General features: G+C 38.7%; 1 protein-coding gene across 3 annotated transcripts in view; it reads right to left on the reverse strand.

The window, feature by feature from the left end:
- Positions 1–7,472: 7,472 nt before the first annotated feature.
- Positions 7,473–19,563, reverse strand: part of LOC120892546 (uncharacterized) — a 58,677-nt gene continuing 46,586 nt past the window's right edge. For all 3 annotated transcript variants that reach the window (XR_013426032.1, XR_005737258.2, XM_078021828.1), the window contains exons 5-7: positions 14,356–14,524; positions 12,003–12,105; positions 7,473–8,249 (exon numbers count right to left, since the gene is read on the reverse strand). The gene's annotated coding sequence lies outside the window, so the exon portion shown is untranslated. The remainder of the gene's footprint in view (positions 8,250–12,002; positions 12,106–14,355; positions 14,525–19,563) is intronic.

Below are 19,563 nucleotides of genomic sequence, written 5' to 3' on the forward strand. Positions count from 1 at the left end.
CAACCTTGGCAGTCCCTGAACTCAAAGGTGGTTTCAAGATTCATAAATGTACACTATGCTGTACAAAATGAAAGACAATTCTATGTCTTTTGGTGAAACTGAACCTTATTCAGAATATATATTTGGTTTACTTCTCAAAAACCATGATGGGATTTATAATCCAGTTTTTAATTATATTTTATGTTCTCAGTTTCCCATTTGTCCTGGTAAAATAATATCATTTGGTCCTGCCCTTTAGCCTTTGAGTGGCCTTGCTTAGCACATGTAATTTACAAGGTCAGATTGTGTTTTATTCAACAAGTTATCCCCAAAGTAAGTGGCAGTATGTATATTTTAAGTAAATTATCTCCATCTACCACAGTCTGCCAGTCCCTTTTGTTTACTCACTCTGCCTGTCCCCACATGCCTACTTGCAAACTTATCCACAAATCTGGATCATACACAGTGTGTAAGTTCTATGAACTGCACCAATCTCAAGTGTATCAACTAATGAATTTTTACCAAGTGAGTAAACTTGTGTGACCTTCAACTAGCTCTATATACATAAGACATTTCTTGAAGGGGTCCTTATGCCCCCTTCCAGTCAAAGATAACTACTAGTGACCACTATCATGACAGATTTGGCTGGTTTTATACTTATATAAATAAAATTATATAGCCTAGCAGTTATCTTTGCTGTGTAACAAAACCCCCCAAAACTTAGTTGCTTAAAACAACCATTTTTTTTCCTCATAATTATTTGGGTCAGTCATTTGACTGGGGTTCAGCTGGATGGTTCTGTTTGTCTTACTTTGGTCACTCACATAGCTATGATCATCAGATTCATGCTTTATGATCTTGTGGAGCCAGAATAGGGGTACAGTGAATTTTGCTGTCCTTCAGTGGGCTCTAAGTCTCCAGCAAAACAGCCTGGACTTTATCACGTGGCATCTGTGTTCCAAGTGGGTGAGAGCTGCCATACTTACATAGTGTCACTCTCTCCACACGCTGTTGGTCAGAGCAAATCCCACAGCAATCCATATTCAAGGGATGGGTAAATACACTGGCTCCCATTGAAAGCAGTGGCAAAAGCAGGAGGCCATTGTGAACCTACCACATGCCATGTGGACTAGTTTCCATCTGACTTCATTCACTTAGCATTTTACTTATGAGATTCAAATGTGATATTGTGTGTATTGCTAGTTCCTTTTTTTTTATTTCTGTAGAGTATCCTATTGCATGGAAACACCAAAAACTATTTTCTCTTTCTACTGCTGATAGATATATGGGTTGTTTTCAGTTCAGGGCTATTTTGAACAAAGTAGCTATGAACATTCCTGTATGTGTCTTCTGGTGGACACAGGCACTCATTTTTATACCCAGGAGTGAATTTGTGGATCACAGGGTCCATGTGTGTTTAGCTTCAGTTGTAGAGACAAATATTTTTCCAAGTGGTTATTGCAAAGTGTTTTGGTCTAGAAGTTTTACAGTGGCTTTGGAGACTATGTCAACACCACTAGCCATGTGTCTTCTTAGGTTCTCAAAACTATGGATTTTTTTTTCCTCCCTCTTTCAGCTACTCCTGGTACTCCTTTAATGCTTTTTATTTAATTCAATATAGTTATCTCTTAATTTGATTGTTCCAAGATTTTCTTAAGCATAAAATATCAATTTTTTCCTGAATTGTAAAAATATATGCAAATTGAGTATTTATATTGACAGGATTTGCAGTCACTAACTCAATCAGACAATCATAATCATAGCACCAAAGTGAGTGAGAGAGAACGGGAAGAAAATTAGTCTGCACTGGAGACCCACTGCATGACAAACACTAAGTGTTGCACCTCTGCCTAAGGAATCTCATTTAATCACAACAATATTGTCACACAGCCACAATTATTTCCATTTTACAGATAAATAAGGTTGACTCAAAGAGGCTCCCCAAAGACACATTCACCTGGTAAGTGGCAGAGTCTAGGTCTAGATTTTCATAAGCGAGACTTGGCATGGTCTTATCAAATAACTGTGAAATAAACATCTTCCAGATGAGAAGCATTCATGAATTGGAGCAGATCAGTCTGAAACTGATTCCCCAATCAGCACGTGGATACACTGAGGCTCAGAAGAAGCCTAAATGGCAGGTGCTACAAACCCATCAGCTTGTCCTCAAAACGCAAACTAAATTGTCTTATACAATTTACTAGGAATCACTTTCCAAGCCCAATTTTCCCTCCTGCCTTAGGGATCAGAGGGTGACTAACACTTTCAGCACACCTAGGAGTGCAGGCCACTATGTGGTTATGGTAACTCAGGTTTCAAAGAAAGTGTATCTGAGTCCACATGCATGCTTTTTGTTTCCTAACAGAAAGAATTCTCCTAATTTTCTCTTTACCACAAGATTATGGCCTTTCAACCTCCTTGACAAAGTTCCTGATGCTTTGATGAAACCCCTGTGTTCTCCTTCCCGGGTTACTGTGGCCTCACTGCCCCCACACATGGGATGAGTCTGTCTCGATTGTGCCCATACTGACCCTGATTAAGTCCTTCTGTCTTATCTCCACTCACTCCCTAGGCACAGTATAACCTATTCCAATGCACACATGGGGAAGGACTGACAATCTAGGGAGTATATAGTCTGTGCTTCCTAAGGTTTGGCCACCACAGTAAAATACTGGATCTGCCTTATAGGTCGTCAAAACAATGTAACTCCATACACAACTATTACTTGGCTCATTCTTCCATGCACACGTGCATGCGTACATGCACACACACACCCTTTTCAGCCTATTAAACAGGGCATGTTTTCTTCTGTCAAGTTAAATATTTCCCATAATCATATAGGCCTCCTTATGAAAGAAAATTATCTAAATCAATAATCTATGCATGCTGCAGTTGTCTCAGTTTTTGAGGTGTTTTCTGAAGAGGCTGTGATTCACTGTGGAGTTTTGAAGATCATCTACCTGAGGCTAAACAAAAATTAAAGTCATTCTCCAGATAACTACCTCAAAGAATTTGGGACCCGAAATAGAAATTCTGAGTTCTTAGAACATCTGCTCCTGAATAACACCTAGGAAGCATCTATGAAAAAGCAATGCTACTCTCTGTACTGTGGAGGTTTATACTGGAGGTGGGGTGCGTAATGATTAAGACAACCAGTCTAGAGGTTTGAATACTAGGCCTACTGCTGGCTGACAGTAGGGAGGTTCCTTTGCCTCAGACTTGCAATCCTCCTTCCTCAGCTTCCTGAGTAGCTGGGATTACAGGTATGTACCACTGTGTCCAGCAGCATAACAAGATCTTAATAAAGGTTAGCTGTTATTATCCAATGACCTCAGTCAACACTGCCTTTGCATCTTCTGCCTGCCTTCCAATTCCCTTCCTTTCACTGAAACATTGCCCTAGGTAGAAATGTCCACCCTCTGTCATCACTTCTCACATTCTCATTCTGATTGAGCCCAACTCCACCCCTGTCCATAACATGAATCCCTGCACTGCCCCATCAGGCTTTTCCACCATGCCTGGGGACCGCTGTTGTAATGTAAACACATCACCTCTTTGTCCTTTTTCTCAATGTTACCTTATCCCCAGAGATGCCATTTCTCTCAGACTTCTTTCTAGTGACCACTCATCTTACAGTCCCTTACCTTAAAAATGGTAGGCATGCTCCAATCTCAAGCCTCACTAGTTGTCCCATCATAGCCCATCATCTGCTGGCCTCTGAAATAAAGGCCTTTTTCCATTTTTTGTTGTTTCCATGTGTCTTAGCTTTTTCCTAAAGTGTAGATGATTCAAATTTTGCTCTTATTCCTGTATTTAACAGCTATGCTGGGTCAACAGGTACATAAAGTCCTGAACTAGAATATGGAGGTGAGTAAGATCTTATTCAAGACCTAGAGAAATCTGCAGTCTAGTGAGAAATCAGGCACAAAATAAGAGACAAAGACTGGGACAGTGGAAATTCTATCCCTATAGGGACTTCGGTGTTCCTATGTCAACCCTTCTAACCCTCACATGTCCTTGATCTTTTCAACTTTTCCACCTGCCCTGCTCATAAACGGACCACCAATTTAGATCATGTTCTCTATAATTTAGATTCACTTGCAAGTTATAAAAGTCTTAAATTCCCCTCTTAGATGTTAACCTCCAATTCTCTAATTTCTATAAATCGTTCTCTGCCATCATTTTCCTTCAATGCCTAAAATATTTCCCATTCTCATTAAGTCCCTTTAGACTTCTTCACAATCTTTATTTAGTGCACTGATTCTTTTTTTAAATTTTTTCTTTTTAAAAGACATACATGATGGTAGAATGTATTTTGACATATTATACATACATGGACTATAACTTCCCATTTTGTGGTTGTGCATGATGTGGAGTTATACTTGTTTTAGTCAGCTTTTTTTTTTTTTTGCTACTATGACTAAAGGACCCAATCAGCACAATTATAGAGGAGAAAGGGTTTGTTTATTCAGGGGCTCACAGTTACAGAGGTCTCCATCCATAGACAGCAGGCTCCATTCCTTGGCTCCAGGTGAGGCTGAACATCATGGTGGAAGAATGTGGCAGAGGGAAGGAAGCAACTTACATGGCATCAGGAAGCAGAGAGTCCAAATATAAATATCTACCCAAAGCCATGCCCCAATTCCCACCTTCCCAGCCATACTCTAGCACTTCAGTTACCACTCTGTTAATCCCTATTAGGGGGATTAAATCAGTGATTGGGTTAAGATTCTTACAACCCAATCATTTCTCCTCAGAACCTTCTGGCATTTTCTCATATGTGAGCCTTTGGGGGACACCTCACATCCGAACCATAACAACACTGGTCATGTTCTCATATATGAGCATAGGAAAGTTATTTCCAATTCATTCTACTGTCTTCCTATTCCCATCCACCCTCCCTTCCCTTCATTCCCTTTGTCTAATCCCATGAACGTCTCTCTCTCTCTCTCTCTCTCTCTCTCTCTCTCTCTCTCTCTCTCTCTCTCTCACACACACACACACACACACACACACACACACATTATTGCTTGTTAGCATCCGCATTATCAGAACATTTGGAAGTTGGTTTTTTGGAATTTTTTAAAAATTTCTTCTTTTTTATTTGTTCTTCTTAGATATACATGACAGTAGGATGTATTTTTAGTGCCACTGATTCTGTTAGCCTATGATATCCAATTTCCTCATCTTAAGACTCCCAAGAATCCTTCACCTGGGTCTTCTTCCATATTTGAGTTTCCTCCTCACATGGTACTAACCCTTACTGCAGACACTAACCAAAAAAAAAAATTAATCCTTGAAGTTACAATTTATATCTCAACTGGCTCTTCTCCCACTACTCAGCAGCTCTTTTATTCAGAAATCCTCAGACATTCCCTACACAGCCAATTCTACATCATTCTCCTTCTTCAAATCCTCCCACCACTGTGCTTCAGCTAACGCCATGGGATAACTTTTTCGGCTTCCCCAACTCCTCTTCAAAATATCTTTGAATTTTCAGAATTCCTCCTCTTTGCTTCCCAATGCAGAGAACTGGCTCCTGCTCTCCAAGGCTAACAACTATATGTATGACCTCAATCTAATCATTCCATCTCTTGAGCATCCGCATCAATAGCTGGTCCCCTAGTGTCTCCCTTTCTCCTTCTAAGCTGGGTTTTGTTTCTTTGTTTGTTTGTTTGTTTTTCTTTTGGCCTATGAGCAAGGTCAGTCTCCCTTCCTGTGACAGAAGAAGATTCCCTTGATCCCATTACCCCTCAAGCTATGGTGTGTTCTCTTCTTCTCATCACTGCCAACTTCTGGAAAGCAACCCACACTTGCTGACATCCACCTCCTGACCACCGACAAGCATACCTCATGCCTGTACAATCTGGCTTCCATAAGTTAACAGTGCGTTAGCACTGATCACCAAGGAAAGCACAGGATACTAGAAGGATTACCTTAAACAAAGGTTGAAGTGGAGCACAGTGACGTCTTTTCAGTAAAATTCTCACAAGAATTAAATACCACCCAATTCTCACGGTGGCTTGTTGTTGATTTTAAAAGGAAAAAAAAATGCTTCTAATTGTTTCTCTGGAAGAGGAAGAAACTCCAGGATGTAAATTACAAATCATGTGGCTTTTTCCTCTTCCCTACAATACCCCAGTTTTTACAGCATAATGACATATGTGCTGTTTTCTATAACCATCTTCATTTATAATAAAAAAAATTTTTTTTCTATTTTGCATGAAATGAATCTTATCAGTTCTTATGATTCATATGGTAGTTCCTAGCAACTGTAATAAATTATTTTAACCAATTCTTCCATTAAAGCAGAAAAGATAAGAAATAAAATTAGGGGAAAACATGTACAAGACGAAGATATAATACAGTGCTTATCATCACTAAGTCCTTGAAACCAAGATACAATTCATTCTAACTAAGGGAAGATAATATTCAATGTAATTTTATGCTTTTGTGAGTTTGGGGTTCATACAGATTGCTGGTTCTGTCCAAGTCTTCGTTCTGGCTCACGTTCCCTGAAATTCTGCTGACACTCTCTTGTAATATGATCTGCACTTGCAAGTATATCATTACTTCTGCCTTGACATATCTATATTAGTATCATCAATTAACCCCATGCTTTCCAGTTGCATATTACAGAATGCTCTGTAATTAGTATAATGACATTCAATCATAGTGTAAGAATCAACTGAGCCTTCAGAAATCTATGGGTATGGCCTCTCTGCCTGGCAGCCTTGTATCTTAGACAACCAAGGACATTTCTACTTTTGCCTTTTGCATTACACCTCATGCTACTTACGATGGTATCTGGAAGCATCTACAGAGTGAAGGTCTTTTTGTTATTTTGAACAAATAAAAAACATTTTGTTGTTTAATTATTTTAGAAGAAAGTATGGTTTGGAGTGTTAAAATTTGTTCCTTAACGTGCGTCTTGTTTGGATGTATTCTTAAGTAGAAGGAGATCATTATAATGCTTATGCATTTTCATGATTAAGCAGGAAAAAAAATGGCGGAATGCTGTTTGGACACACATAGAAAATGAGTTAGACAGCCAAGTGGCAGAGGTTATCTACTTAAAGATCAGGAAGGTAAAAAAGTACAGAAAGCTAGATCTCTCCTTTAATAATCTAAGAATAGAGTTGAGAAGTTATGCTTACTCTATGATTTGCCAGGAGCACATGCAGTTGAGAACTTTAATTCTGTTAACTGTAGAACAATAACGTACATTTCCATAGCTGTTTCCTGGCAAGTAAAGCACGAAGCCAAGGGGAAAATGCCTCTATACTGTAATTAAGGCTGGAATATATCTTATCCTTTGTCCCACACAGCTACTTATGCAATGTCATTCACACACCAAAGGGAATTCTAGTTACAATGAAAAACAAGCCACAGGGACACTATAGAAATTTCCCACTATTATTTGTTCCAAAGTAAATACATTTCCTTTGATTTTGACAAAACCATAAAACACAGAAGTGTACTGTAAGGCTCTATTTAACTGTGTGTTTACCAATACCCTGAAGGCTTTACCCTTTGAAATAACTTGATTACATCATGCGATTTCATTGCTCATCTTTTGGCATAAGTGTACATTGTATCTAACAAACATCAGCAGGAAAAAACAATAAACTAATTCATGAATCAGGATTCTGTTTTATAGTCCATTTGTGAAGGATAATCATGACTTAGCTTAAATAAGAGTCTATGACTTGATTAAAGCTTTCAGAGTGCAAAAGTGTTGACTGAACCTAATTCCCTGATGTAACATACACACAAAAATAGAATATTCATATCATCTTTGCTAAAGACCCCTATAGGCTTTAATCCACACATAGTATATAAATAAACAACACAGTACACAGGAAATTGTCATTAGCAAATTTCATCATTGTTTTTCTAGGTCATGTTAACAATAGTTTAATTTTTACTGAATTTAGCTTTCTCTTCCAAAAGGCTTTCCAATGTTTGAGTGTATATAACTTTACCCTCCAGAATCAGATAATCACTTCAAGAGAACACTTTGTTTCAATTTAGATGGCAGTCTTCTTTTTTTCTCTCAACAGCTATTTTATTAGATTATGGATTAGGTGGGATTATAAAATAGCAGTAAATGCTCACAAATCACACAACTCAGAAAGTCCCAGCTGGGCCCTGGGCCTGCCTATAGTCCCAGCTTTTTGGTGGTGATGAGTGGAGGGGGTTCTGAAGCAGGAGGATGGCTCGAGTCCAGGAATTCGGGGCCAGCCCAGATGACATAGTTGAGACTCCATCTGAGGGAAGAAGAATCCTACTGTTTTAGGTTTTCTTTATGGTTACTACTGGGCATCTTAAAATATGCCAGGCACAAACCTTCCAAGAAACAACACAGAAGGGCCTTGCAGTTTTATGTTGTCTTTTATTCTGTTTTGTTCGAATCCATCCCCATGAGCATGGATTAGCTTTATCACTACCTGGACTGTCCACTCCAAACTCATATCACGAACCACAGATTCCTATCTGTGCCCATCTCCTGCTCCTTTCTTCTCTATTGACTTGTTCTTTGATATCATGGACACCTTTAGTTTCTCAAGACTTAGATATCTCTAGACACATTTAAGTTCAGACACTAGCTTATCTAGAGCCCATTGTAATAACACTCTAGCCAGTACCTGGCTTTCTAGCTTCCTTTGTCCCTACACTGCCTTCTCTGTGACCACCCCTAGCTTAGAACTGGACTCCTGGAAGAAGCAGTCAATGCTATAGTCCCAAAGTCCTGGCCTTTGGAGTCAATCTGCAGTTTGCATGAGTTTCTGCCACTTGCCAGCTGTGAGACTTCGTGGAAATTAACCTTCATAACCTTAGTTTTTCCATCCACATTGATAGAAATATTAATACCTGCATCAGAGGCTTGTTAAGAGAATAGAGAACAGGCAGCTTAAGCATATAGTATAGATCTTATCATATAGTAGGCATAAATAAATAATAATTAGCATTTTTTTCCTATTCTAGCTCAGGATGGCTAAAACCTTCTGGAGAAAATTGCATATTCATGCCTCTGGGCTCCATTATAAATTTATGAGCTCCAACCTCAGTTGGGCCCTCAAGTGTTTCCCATCTATTCAATTTCTGTTCTTCATACCAGCTGTTTCAAACCTTTACCACTTTCCTCAAGGGTCCTACCAGCTCCCTGACTTCCTGGTTCTTAGCAGATGGCCTAATCTCCTTTAGTGATGACAGGTTCCTGTGAGCAAAAACAACTTCCACTGTGTCCTGTCTTCTCCAATCAGGGCCATCTTCACACCTCTTCTAATTCACTCCTCTCTCAGAAAAGGAGGTATCCCTGCTCACTTGACCATTGCTTAAATGACTTACGAAGTACTCACTGAGTGCTCACCATGTATGAGTGCAAACCTGCCTTCTAACAACTGTCCTCCAGGAGAGGAGATGGGCCATAACAACTGGAATCCAGCAATGGGATTCATGTGCTAATACATGTGAAGACATGTACTAGCTCAGACTTGACTTTTCCTGTAGGAGATTGCACCTGAACTAAAAACTAAAGAAATAACAGTGGCCAGGTTGGGGAAAAGGAGAGGGAACTTCAGGGTAAAGAAAGTGAAATGTGAAAAATCATGGAGATGCAAGAGAGCCAGGGGGTAGCCCTAGATTTCATTTCAGATGTAAGAAAACTAAAGCAGCATAGCACTTGGTATAATAACTGGGCCAGAAGCTTAGCTTGTGGCATCGGGGGTAGGTAGGAATGGAGAAGCCAGTGCTCAAATCCAAACAATCCAGTGCTATAAAGGATGGTCAAGAAAATCCCTAACTGGGGGTATGAGGCCCCTGTGCTATACATGGCATGGCTTGCCCCACACATGTCTCAGGTGGAACTAATAGGTTCTGGCTATGATCCTCAAAAGAGATGTGCCAGTATCCCTGCACGATTTTCTGTCTGAACTGAAGGAAATTGTCATTAAAACCATCTTTGTTTAGAAATCCTGTTTGCTTCCTTTTCGCTATGTGACCTCCACAAATAGGTTAGAGAGGAACTTGTTCTTTTGTATCCTAAATAAGGCAAAAGGAAATTATAAATAATCTTCAAAATATGAGCCCATGGGTTCTTCTTCAGAAAGAGTACCAAAAATATTGGAAACCTTCATCCTTTAATAAAAAGACATGCTAGACAAGCTGCAGTGACCCTTCATGAGTCCTGGCACCCTCTGCCAATGACTCCCAAGTGCCGGGAGACTAGCACCTGCTTTTTAGGTCTGGGTCCTTCTCAATAGCTTCAGTTTCTGATCTCCAAACAGAAGATTCAACGCCATGTAGGCCATATCTGAATGTTTAGATAAAAATATTTTTAAAAAGAATAAAAGGCATATGAAATAATTTCACTGGCTTCTACCCTGTGGTACACATAATTATATCTTATTACACTTAAAGAATTAAAGTCGTTCACTCTCTTGGTGGTTGTCTCATGTTTGATAGTTTCTATATTCCAGTGACTTCAAACCAGATCTGTCCCCTGAGTTCTGCTAAATTATTATTTAATAGAGCTTCTTAACTAGACTTCCTTCTTTCACCTTGGTACTATTAATATAGAAGCCAAGGAAATTCTGCTGTAGCATAGTCAGGGCACATCTGTTTTCTGTCGTATGCCCCCACCCCCACCGGGAGGGGGGACTCTTTTCACTCATGTAAACAACAACCTGACATCATCTACCAGGTCAAGCCCAATGTGATCGACCCTGTGACAAGCAGTGTCTGAGATGGCCCCCAACAAGCCCCTCCTCCTGGTGGTCATGACCTTGCGTAATACTCCTCTTACTGACTTGCTTCTAACTATTAGAACACAAAAGTGATGAAATTCACTTTTGAGGTTAGGATAAACAAAGCAATGGCTTCCATCCTGAGTTTCTCTCATTTTCACAGAGAAGCAAACTATTTTATAAGGCATATGGGACAATTCACATGGCAAAGGACTGACGCCAGTGAGGATCTGAAACCCGTGAAGGGCCACTCAAGTGAGCTTGGAAGTAAATCTACCCCCGCTGAGCCTTAAGAGGACTGTAGTGCCCACCAGCACCTTAACTAAAGCCTTGTAAGAGAACCTAAGCCAGAGTCCTCAGTCCAGCCACTCCTGGACTCCTGACCCTCAGAAATGGAGACAGAAATGTTTACTGTTTCAGATGCCAACTTTTGAGGAAATCTGCTGGACAATCATGGGTGATTAACACAGACCTTATTTACCTCTCTGCTCTACTTCTCTCCTTTTTTCACTTCCTGGAGCCACGCTGGCATGGTCACTGTTCTTTAAATGTGCTAAGCACATTCCCACCTTCCTGTCTCTGCCTCTACTGCTCCTTCTGCTCATAAGACCTTTCTTCAACTAACTTCCTCCCTGCTGTGATCAAATGTCACTTTCTTGGTGAGGTTTACTGTGACCACCATATTTTTTCTTTTATTGCTGCATTTTAATTATACACAATAATGGGTTTCATTGGCGTGACCACCATATTTAAAATTCCACTCTCCCTTCCGTTCTGTTCTTGCATTTATCCTGCTTTATGTACCCTTTTTTTTCCAAACTATTCATCATCTTCCAACTTACTATATAAATTATTTTTTATTAAAAAAAAACAGCAGAAGACCCTTTAAAACAGTATAGCAGTAGGGGGCCCAAGTGAGTAATGAGATTATGAATTTATAATGAACATTATATAATTTTTCCCAGCAGCATGAATAAAAAAGAAGATAGGACTGTGACACTGAAATGGGGTGGATTTTTTTCCCCCAGAAGAATCCAATAGAAATATGAGGAAGAAAGTACCTGAAGAGAAGGATGACTAAAGATGGAAAACACAATAGGAAAGGTAAATTGAGAAAACAGAGGACAAGGGAACAAGAGTATTGAAGAGGCTGAGGAACAGGTAAACTAGAGGAAAAGAGTTAAACCCACCATTTTAGTCAACTTTTTTCCCGATGTAACTAAAAGACCTAACCAGAACAATTACAGAAGAGGAAAAGTTTATTTGAGGTCTCACAGTTTCAGAGATCTTAGTCCATAGAAGGCTGGCTCCATTCCTCGGGGCTCAAGGTGATGCAGAACATCATGGAGGAAGAGTATGGCAGAGGAAAGCAGCTCACCTGGTCATCAGGAAGCAGAAAGACTTCACTCTCCAAATACAAAATATATACCCCATAGCCATGGTCCCAATGAACCACCCTCCAGCAACACCCCACCTGCCCCCAGTTACCACCCAGTTAATCCCATCGGACTATAATCCAGTCATTTCTCCTCTAAACCTTCTTGCACTTTCACACGTGAGCTTTTTGGGGACACAATGTCTAAACCATAACACCCACCTCCAGCCCACTCAAGTTCCCTCTAGCCCTGATAAATTAGCCATTCTTCTTCTTCTTAGATCGGCACTCTTTTCTACAGTGTAGAAAAGTGTTTTCTACACTCTTCTCTTCCTACAAACAAGTTGAAGACTCTCATTCCACAAAAATGTTTCCCTTTCAACACCTTTCAAATTCTAAGCCTCTTTTTCCCTTCAGCATTAATAGTTTGAAAGAGACACCAATTCTTTCTACTTTCTCACCTTATATTCCCTTTCCAAGTCAGTGGGTTCAGGTTTTACTCTGTACAAAAATGATTCTGACAAAAGTTACCAAGAAATCAAATCCTAACTATAAAATTGTTCTTTATCCTCAAGCACTTGAACTTGAACATTTTGTGTAGTGGGCAACTTTATTTATTTGGCTCTTTATGGTTTGCCATTCTTATCACTTTGGATTACCTAAAGAGGGCATACCATGATTATTTCTATGCTAAGGGCCTCTCAAGATCTTCTTTTGTGCCTGGGAGAAATTGTACCTAATATTCATCTTTGTGTACAAAGATATGTACTCATCATGAAGTACAGCACTGAGCACACAGTAGTCACTCATTGCTTGTGAGTGGATAGATGGATGGATGGATAGCACAGACCTGGTTTCCTATCCTTAAATATGCATGACTCATTTTCCTATTCTTGGGCTTTTTTCTCTTCCTTCTAGCTTGTCTTAAATAATTGCATTCAATTCCATGGTTTGAACTCATCTCCAGAGGTGAACATTGTTACCAGTCTCTTGTTTTTTTCTGGTACTTTATACACTGAACAAGTGAACAAATTCATTCTACATATACTGCTGTAAAATTTGCTTTTTATTTTCCATCAGTATGTAATGGAAATTGTTCCATCTTATTGGTTACATTATTTTTCTTAATAAATGCATTTCATTGTATTCATAAAATTACTCCATTTTATACATGTGCTAAAATATGATTTCTGTTGATGAACACATAGCTTACTTCTAATATTTCTCTATTACAAATAATATTCAACTACATATTTTTATAAGTACTTCTTTGTGCATGCATGTGAAGGTTTCTGTGGAATAATGCCTGAAAAATGGGCCCATATAAAAATTTTCACAGACATTGACAATTTCTTTCCAAAAATAAATATTATATCTATCCACATTTCCACCAGGAGTATTTGTGAGGACTGATTTCCTCACATACTTGCAAATACTGAATACTATAATTCTTGTTTTAAGTCATTGCCAATTGGTTACGTAAAAAATAGAACACCATTTTAATCTGCATTTCTTTGGATATAAAGAAGCCAAGGACCTTTCAGTATGCTGAATGGACATTTGTATGTATTATATGTATTATTTCATGAGTTACCTGTTAGTATGTATAACTTGTTCTTTTTGGGAAGTGTTTGTGTCTTTCTCATTAATTTGTAAGTACTCTTGTTTTGAGGAAGAAAGATCACAAGTTCAAGGCCAGCCTGGGTAACTTAGTGAAACCCTGCCTCAAAAAGAAAATGAAAAGGGCTGTGGATGTAGCTCAGTGGTAGGGCAACTCTGGGTTCAATCCTCAGTAGCAAAAACAAAACAAAACAAAAAAACCTTCCAGCTATTGCACAGTAGTGACTACAGATAACAAATTTTATAAACTGAACACTTCAAAACAAAAGTAGAAGAGATTTTGAAATTTTGAAATTTTTCACCACAAAGAAACCCCAAACATTTGAGGACATAAATACACTTAACCTAATTTAAACATTTTTATGCTTAATAAAATTGAAACCTTACATGGTACCTCACTATTATGTGCAATTTTTACGTTTTTATATATCAATTAAAAATAAATCAACAAAAGAAAGGTAATGGTCTTACTTTTTCACTCACATGAAGATTTTGCTTTTTAGTTTGTATACTGTTGAGTGGTATAGGAGAAGAATTAACCTGGAATATTTATTCTAACTACTTACATGGTCTTGCTATTGATACAGTCTTATTTATGCTACCTGTTTTGTGCTTTCAATTTATCATATTTACCTTTTTTGCTTCTTTTCTTCTTTAATAGCTTTTGCCTTTTTACTCTCACAAATATAAATGAATTTTTACATCAAACTCAAGTATTCAGGATCCATATCCTAGCTCCACACAACCATCAATATCAGATCTTGAGCAGAATTTCAATTCCTTTTTCCTCTCTTAGGCTTCACTGAAGTAAAAAGAAATTTTAGTTAGACTATTTATTGTTAAAATTTGTTACTTCTGACATTAAAATACTTAAAATTTGCATCAAACTTTATAGCTATAGCATCAGCTACTTTTTTTTTTTTTTTTTTTTTTTGAGATGGGGTTGTCCAGGCTGGCCTTGAACTTGTAATGCTTCTGCCTTGTCCTCCCAAGAAGCTAGGATTACAGGCATGTGCCACTACACCTGGTCAATTACTATAAATTTTATACTCACCATTCTATGCTATATATAGACTTCCCTTCTTGATTTCTTTTTGATTTGGCTATAGTACTTCCTTGAATAACTTTTTTTTTTAAATAAAAGGTATGCAGGTAACATGTCTGTTACCTGTGTTTTTTCACATCTTCACACTTGAATAATGGCTTGACTGTGTGTGGAATTCTGGAGTCATGAACATTTTTCTTTAAAAATCTATCTTAACTTGCAAAAGTCTGCAGATAAAAAGTCCAATTTCAATCTGATTATCTTTCTTGATAAGTAGCCTGGTTTTTCTACCTAGAAGCTTGGACTAGGCATTGACTTTTCAAATGATGTAAAGCAAAATGTTACTCAAGCCCTACACAGTGGGGTGCATGCCAGTAATCCCAGCAACTCACAAGGCTGAAGCAGGAGGATGAAAGTTCAAAGTCATCTTCCAAAATTTAGCAAGACCCTCAGCAACTTAGTAAGACCCTGTCTCAAAATAAAAAATTTAAAAGGCATTGATTGTGGCTCAGTGGTAAAGTGTCCTACCAGGTTCAACCTCTGGTCCCCCAAAAAAAGGAGTTAATAACTTCATAAAAGTGGTTAAGAATAACTTAGATTCTACTTAAAAATAATGATTAAGTTTTACCAAAGGCAAAGCCAGTTTTTCATTTGTTTTTAGCTCAGTCACAAAAGAATAAATGCAATTTATCTCTATGACTTAGGAAAACAAATTAGGTTAGGAAGAAGTTATTTTCTAATGATAGTTGATTTTTTAAATGTTTGTAAAATTGGGCTGGGGATATAGCTCAGTTGGTAGAGTGCTTGCCTTGAATGCACAAGGCCCTGGGTTCAATATCCCCCCCCAAAAAAAAGTTTGTAAAATTAAGTATTGCAAAGTAAGTTTCTCAAGAGTCCCTGGAATAGAGAAATAACCCCGGATTCAGGTACTTTACCTATATTATTTTCTTCAGAGCTTATAGAACTTTAAATTTGAAATGAAATTAACCAAATTACCCTATGCATATACATGAATATACTACAGAGAAATTTACCTTTATGTATATCTATAAAGCACCAATTTTAAAAACTATAAATAAATAGAAGGTAGACCAATAGAGCAGCTACAAGAGGGGGAGGAAGCGGGGAGAGAAAGGGAGAAAAAGAGGAAGCACTAGAGACTGAAATGAAGCAAATTACATTCCATGCACATATGATTATGTCAAAATGAACCCCACTATTATGTATAACTACGATGCACTAATAAAAACATTTTTTTAAAGAAAGAACCTTAAAAGGGTACTATTATCTATCCCCAGCCTTGGGAAGGAGAAACTGGTTCTCAGGTAAGTAAAACACTTACTCAAGACCCCACCACTAGTAAATAAGCAGCAGAACTAGAATTTTAACCCTGGATTCTATGATCCCACTATACATCTTTGCAGTACATTGTTATCTAGAGCATCCACATGTTCAAGGCACTGGGCTAGGAGCTATAAGGGATAAAAAGGTGAATGCCACTGAATTCCTACCTTCAAATTGTCATCCAGGTTGCACCTATTTAATGTGCTTAGTTTTGAGCAAAGAAAGCCAACATTTTTATTCTTGTTAGTAAAAGTTTATTAGATCATGAATCTGTGATTCAGAAGAAAAATGTCCTTATCCAGGTGCATTTTTATACATTAGCATTTAGGGCAAATTGCCCAGAAATCCAATACTAATTTACCCCCAAGATCTCAGCCCATAGTTACTGTTGGAATTTTTGGCAAGTAGATTTCCCTGCAGGTAATAGTCAAATTAAGGAGTCTTCTTAAAGAAAAGGTGTTAGAGTGTTAGGCAACAGTTCAAAGCTCAATGTTCAAAGGTGGGGAGGGGTACCCAACCAGGCGGTGCTCCAGCAGTAAATGGGGTAAGAGAATGCCTGTCCCCTCCCCTAAAAGCTGCTGCTTAATGGATTCAGTGCTGGAGTACACTGTACAATGGTGACAATCCTTACTTTGCACTCAAAATTACAATGGACCATGTTTTAATTTCTAACTGAACAAGTATTATAGCAGATTTGGGAGGTGGTTACTTTTCCAGGGTCAAACCTGAACTCTCTGCAAGTGTGAAATGCTAGTATGAGTTGGAAAGTTCAGAAAAGTATTTCCCACACACCTCTATCCCTCTCCTACTCCAGGACTCAAATTAGTGATCAACCAGGAAAATAATAATAGTAACAAAAGCCGACTTTATAGATCATTTACTATGTGACACATACTATTCCAAGGGTTTACAATTAATTCAATACTCACAGCAACTCTATGAACTGATATACATATTTATAAATGAGAAAACCAAGATGCACAGAGATTAAATGATTTGCCAAAGATTATCCAGTCACTAAGTGGCAGATACAGGATTTGAACCTATAGACTGGTCCTTAAGCATGCATCACTAACCAATGCCACAAAGTTTCATGTGGTCGTGTCTCAACTTTACAGGAAATACCCTTCATCAGTTAGATCACTTTTTCTTGGATTGAGTGTCATTTTGGTTAAGAAATTGATTTGCTCTAGGACTGACTCCAATAAGGTTAAACAGTATTCTTTGCACACTACAAAGAGATCTAAAAGAAAAAATGTCAAGGAAATTTAAACCTCAGGAGGGGATGGAGTAGAAATCACTAGAGGGACAATATCAAGGGAAAGCTACTGCTGAATGGGCAGATAAGTACTCATCTCTAAAACAAGATTAAGTCATGCCTCACAGCCTGATAAGCCAAAGGTACTGAACCTGCTTACTGTTCTGATCAGAACTGATTTAAGAACGGGGTGTGACTGCACCTACTAATGGAAGCTATTACAAGCATGGGCTGAAAAGGCAGAGACTAGAAACTGGAGTGAACATAAAAGGAACAACTTTCAAGCCCACATCCAATTTCAACTTGGTAAAACATCCACTTATAATTTTCCAATTTGAGGTGAATTTCTACTGTCAAGATATTTAACCTATCTTAAAATACCCTTGTTTTATGCATTTTATAAAAGAAATGGTCGTACAAGTCTGTTGATTTATGACAAGGGTAAGGTAGAAGGAAGGATTGCCCTGGGTGTCCCTTCTGTCTCCCCTGTGACACTCTTGGAGAGTGTCCTCCATTTTGTCCATAAGCACCTTCCCAGGAGGTTTCTCTAGCAGCCTGCAGGGGTACTCCCAACCAGGCATGGCTAGCTAAGTTGCAGCTGGCCTAGATGAGCTTAACCAACAGATGAGGCAAGCCAAGGAAGGAGCAGTCCTGCATAAAACAGAAAATGAGCCATTTCTACTTTTTCTTTTTTTAAGTTATAGATGGACACAATACCTTTACTTTATTCATTTATTTTTATGTGGTGCTGACAATCTAATCCAGTACCTCACAGGTGCTAGGCAAGCATGCTATCACTGAGCTTTAGCCCCAGCCCAGCATTTCCTTTAGCTCCACAAAGAATGTCTCATCTTGACTCAAATTCTCCTTTAGCAAAATGAGACTGACCAGGGACCCAGAGATAAAAACTTTGGATACAGGCGTTCCTGGATGGCTTTGCAACTAAATATGGCTGTGAAAGAACTGGGTTTTTAGTTATTTGCATCTTCTCACATTCAATGGGCTAGGGGTGTAAGCAGTAAAGCACTTGCTTAGCATGCATACAGCCCTGAGTTCCATCCCAAGCACTGAAAAAAAAAAAAAAAAAAAAGTCACCACATTCAAGGTTTTCAGTTAAGGATCTTTCTGGCTGTCAAGAGAAAGTATTGGCAGTAAGAAAGGGGAGACTGGCCACCTTTTATTTCCATCAACCTCAGAGGAACTGCTTTCTGCCAATCTGCCCACCCCATATGAAAGGATTCTCTTTTTTTTTCTGGTTTTGATCTTGTTCCCTGGCAAAATGGATATGATTTTCTTAGCACTCTCTTCCTCCTGCCAAGGCACAGACTGTTTGTTTGGACACATGGTCCCATTTCTAGAATCCTTTAACCTACAGGAAATGTGTGCCCCAGAGTTGACGGCAGGTCTGTTGGGGCTCCATCCGGAACAGCTAAGGAATCCGAGGGGTCACTTCCTCATGGAATGCATGTCTAGAAAAAGACACATGCTCCATAAGGTGAGGGTCTGTGTGAGTCTCACACAGCCCCATATTTCCAGCACTGGCACATAATGTGCACTCAAAAAATAAGGGTGTTCAATAGGATCTTTGAAGGGAATTTCTCAACAAACACACCTCTGTGTAGAATCCAGTGGTGCAAAATGGCAGTACGTGGGATAATCTGGAAGAAATTTTATTCCATCTGTATTGTGGTCAGCTAACACTATAAATTATAACACCTCTTCCCAAAGTATTTCATGGGATACTAGACTCAAAATGTGCTCAGCAAAAAACTGATCCCACAATCAAGTAAGCTTGACAAATATTACATCCCAGAACCTCCTTCCAAGAGTCCCTACACACGTTAACCTACACTTTTTGGTTTTTTTGTAAAGAAATATGTTTAACTTAAACCCTGTCCCCCCGCCCCCGCTTTTTTTTGTTTTGACCATGAACTCTTCATCTTTCGCCTATTACTTATTATTCCACAGAAAGACTGCGTCTCTGAACTCTCCTTGGGACTCTATTAGAAAGCATAGTTATATCTTCTGTGCTCCAGGCCCTCACACTATGGTCCTGTCATTTATTACATGAGGCTGAGAAATTGAATTTCCAAGTCATCTCGAATGCAAATGGGGTAACAAGTTGCCTCTTGCTTCCCGTGAGGAGAAGTTAGTGCTCTCCTTTCTCAGGAGAGCAGCTGACTAAGGATAACTC

Source organism: Ictidomys tridecemlineatus, chromosome 9, assembly GCF_052094955.1.
Source record: "Ictidomys tridecemlineatus isolate mIctTri1 chromosome 9, mIctTri1.hap1, whole genome shotgun sequence".
NCBI classification, from domain to species: domain Eukaryota; kingdom Metazoa; phylum Chordata; class Mammalia; order Rodentia; family Sciuridae; genus Ictidomys; species Ictidomys tridecemlineatus.